Source organism: Tigriopus californicus, chromosome 7 (genome assembly GCF_007210705.1).
Source record: "Tigriopus californicus strain San Diego chromosome 7, Tcal_SD_v2.1, whole genome shotgun sequence".
Lineage (NCBI taxonomy): Eukaryota > Metazoa > Arthropoda > Copepoda > Harpacticoida > Harpacticidae > Tigriopus > Tigriopus californicus.
In genome coordinates this window covers 2,516,624-2,520,609 of record NC_081446.1, presented here as the reverse complement: position 1 = coordinate 2,520,609, position 3,986 = coordinate 2,516,624, and positions in this window count along the sequence as shown.

The following is a 3,986-nucleotide window of genomic DNA, read 5'->3' as shown; positions in this document are numbered from 1 at the left end:
AGCAGATAGAAAGATCGATACAAGTGGAATATTACCCACCATCATTGGTATCGGTATTTGAGGGAGGAAACGCCACTTCCTTCGAGTCCTAATCTTTTTTTATCCCTTAAATAACCATCCATGGCAGATACGTGTTTAAAGAGATGTCGAAGCCAGGAATCCACGACATCCTGATCCGTTCACACATGGCATAAAGCAACTGTTCAAGTTGCCTCAGTGGTTGCCACGATAAATGAGTGTTGACTCAAGGGCTGACAAGTGTTCATAAGAACTGGGAAGGCAATTTTTTCCAAACACAACCATGCAACTCAAACTTCTACTGCTGGACAAACGTTTTGAAGGCATATATTTATGAGTTAAAAATATTATGTTTGACTCTATCAAGGAAAACTCTAGTTTCTTACGTACTTTGGGTGCGTTTCAGAGAGTAAATAAAGGAATTACCCTTTGGGCTTGGTTAGCCCGACTAATCGATTGTAATCGATCAAAGCTGAAGTAATCAAAGAGTTCGAGGTATCTATTTAAGAAGTCGCAATCATGAAATGCCCTGTAGGTTTTCATTTGCTAAACTCGATAACTTGTATTGATCACATTTCATTCGAAGTCATTGAGGGGGAAAACGTGTTCATCTTTTTATGATTCGTATCAATTAGTATAGGTCCTGGCCAGGCCTGTGACATACACGTAATTGAATAATGTTTTTTTGTATATGTATTGTTCCACTCCAACACCAGCGAAAGCGATAGAGGAGCATTGGAAATTAGAAAAGTATTACTTGATTGCGAACAAGATTATCTCATTAAGTCAATTTTGGTATAAAAGTTAGATTATGAAGAGCATTTTTTAACTGTGTCACGTACGGCTGTTTGTTCACATCACGTCATGATAGATGCTATTTTTTGCCAAAATCTATCAAATGTAGGTAAGTGTTGCGCAACCAATCAAGGAAATACATTCACATAATCTCAAACAATCAAAAAGGAGTGACTACTTTCTGCCAAAGAGAAATCTGGGGATATCCATATTAAAATTATGCAATTGTTACTAATTGTTGTAGGTATGCATCAATAACGCAAAAGGTCAAAAATGGGAAAAAGCATTAGATTTTCTCGCATTTCAAAAAGTTTTTTGTTAAATAACATGTGCCGTAAGTCATCGAAAAGTAGAAATCTGATTTATTTAGCGTAACATACTGAAGCTTCTGTTCAAAAACCTTTTTCACAACCCACAATTTCGTTTTGAGTGAGTTTATCTTATTTCGTTGAGGAGACGTAAACCTTGAAGCATTGTAATCATACCAAGATTCACAACCTGGAACATCTTTAATGTTGCTAAGATGATGTTCACTTTTTAACACTTCTCAGAGAATACGATAACTAAATAACCATTTTATTGTTAGTCATTTCTATGCTTCGGGATTCGGTAATTTCTAGAAAACTTGTAATTTTCTTTATGTGGCATAGTAAAAACAGATATAGTGAAGACGGAGATTCAATCTGATACGGACACGACGCTGCCGATGTAAAAAATTGGACGGGCACGGCTCTTCCCTCCGGCCCAAGATCTAATCATTAAAAAGTAATAGCCTTTTGTCTCCTTGGAATAATTTACTTCCAAAGGATACCACCGTTAGTTGATGAGTTTCTTTTCGATTTTATTGTTGATATGTTTCATTGCAAGGCATCATTTTCGAGACTGATGGAAACTTGTTTGGCCATTCTTTGAAATAGAAAACCTTTTTTGCAACAAGCATTTGCTCAACACGATTAAAAAATAAAGATTGGTTTCGACTTCAAATCTGTTTTCAAATTCGCTTTATATGAATATTTCGTTGGTTCACATGACGTATCATTGATGAAATACACTCATGTTACCAGCAAAATTACAATGCCGTCTGGTGATAGATCATCTCTAATTTTCACATGTTACAAAAGCATTGAATAGACTTACGACCCTTGCCCTCACACAAATTCAGAATTTGTTCATACTTCGCCCCAAAACACTCTTCCCACCCGGACCCACGTCAATTCCTCTTCTGAAATGACAATTGTTTCAAATCTACAATAAACATTTGGTTTTCAAGCGTAAGTCAAAGCAATTAGAAAAACATCCAATTGCATTGTAATGACTACAGAAATGAAAAGGCTATATCTAATAGACGAAGAGATGTTAGTAAATGTAAAATGAGAAATGTATGCACGATGGAGGCCATTTTTGGAAAAGTCAGCAAAGAGGCTAGACAATGTTTGGATTTGATCTTGACAGGGAGGGATCCTTCTGTAGTAAATAAGCCCTTTATCATTGAAGCTTTAGCTGTTTGGGTTAATGAAACCAGGGAACTGCTTGAAGAACAGGCTCACCCAGTAGTTGAGAAGTCGATTGATTTGACCAATGTAGAGGTTGAAGAAGTAGCTCCTCTTGAAAAAGAGCAGGATAAGACAGTTGTAGAGAAAACAGTCTGTCCTGTTTATCGAAAGCAGCCTTGTCCTGAAGAAGAAAAAGGCTGTCAGTTTGAGCACCCTAAATGGTATCAGAAACTTCTCAAGTTATGCCTTGAGAAGTACAATAGTAAGAAGGTATGTTCGAAGGTAGATTGTCCTTTTTTTCACCCGTACATTTGCCGTCAGTCCATGAGACTTAAGATGTGCTTTAATGTACGGTGTACCTCCGTCCATGTAGAAGGGACTCAAAGAAAGGCGAGAAATAGGATAGCTCAGTTTCGTAGTTTTGGAGCTGACCCTATTCCTAAACCTAATTCCACCCCACCCCCATTCCTTAACCTATCTAACTTCCTCCCACCCTCTCTCTCAATTCCCTCCTCTTCCTTCAAATACCCAATCTACACCCACTCCTGTAAAAACCCTCCTTCCTAATATTCCTTGTCCCACCCCTATTCCCAAAATACGTTCCTATTCAAATGTAGCTGCCCAACCCATTTCCCAAACCCAACCAACCCCATTAGCTCATGCTTTGCCTCCAATAAAACGTAGCTTTGTTGATAAGAGAGAGATTTTTTTTTACGGTTGGAGAGGATGGTCCAAGATCTTGTGAACTTGGTCCGTCAAAAGAGAGCCCCGTAAAGGTCCTATATTTGAACGTGCATTGTCTGATTTCTAAAAAAGACAGCACAAAAGTTAAGATCTTAGAAGAACTAGCCGTTGAGAGAGAGATTGCATTCATCTCTATAACAGAAACCTGGCTTCGCCCAGGGGTCTTAACCATAGTTGGTTTCAACTTTTCCGGCTAGCGTTGTAGACTGGGAGGTTAGTCCTGATGGGTATATTCCCATTTCGAAATCGACATCTCAGTCGTACGAAAAGCTGGAAGAATTTGCGATCTTGCGCAATTTCTCCCAGCACGTTGGTGTAGCCACTAGAGAGAATAGTGTTCAGGATTTGGTAGACACCTAGTAATCTCTCAGATCATCATGTTCTCGAGATAGGGTTGACCATAACTCAAAAGCCGGCGTGCTCTAAAGTAAAGATGAACATTGGCCGTTGATTATAGAAAGATTAGAGGACCTGGATCTGGTTTCAATTCTGAAACAAGAATTGTCCATATATGCAGCCATTGATAAATTAATTTCAGTTTTTAAGGAAGTTTGCTCCAGTTTAGCAATCTCTGAATGTGTTCCGAATGGTGGTACACGGACAAATTTCCAAAATATAGGAAGACTTTGTTCAAAAAGAGTTTCAAACTAGCAAAAAGGCTGAAGAGTACTTCGAATCCAGTAATTGTGGGTAGTCTCCAAAAAAGGTTGGACATAGTTCAGGGTAAGATTAAGGCCTCCATCGAATATGACCAGTTACAAACTGAGGGTAAGGTGGTTCAGAAGGTCAGGTCGAATCCGAAGGCGTTTTACTCTTATGCGAACTCAAAGAGAAAAATAAGGATAAGAAGCTTCATTCATGACAGGAAATAAATTGTTAAGGTCGAGGGATCCCTTAGTGACATACATGATGTCAAGTCAGGTGTTCCCCAGGGTT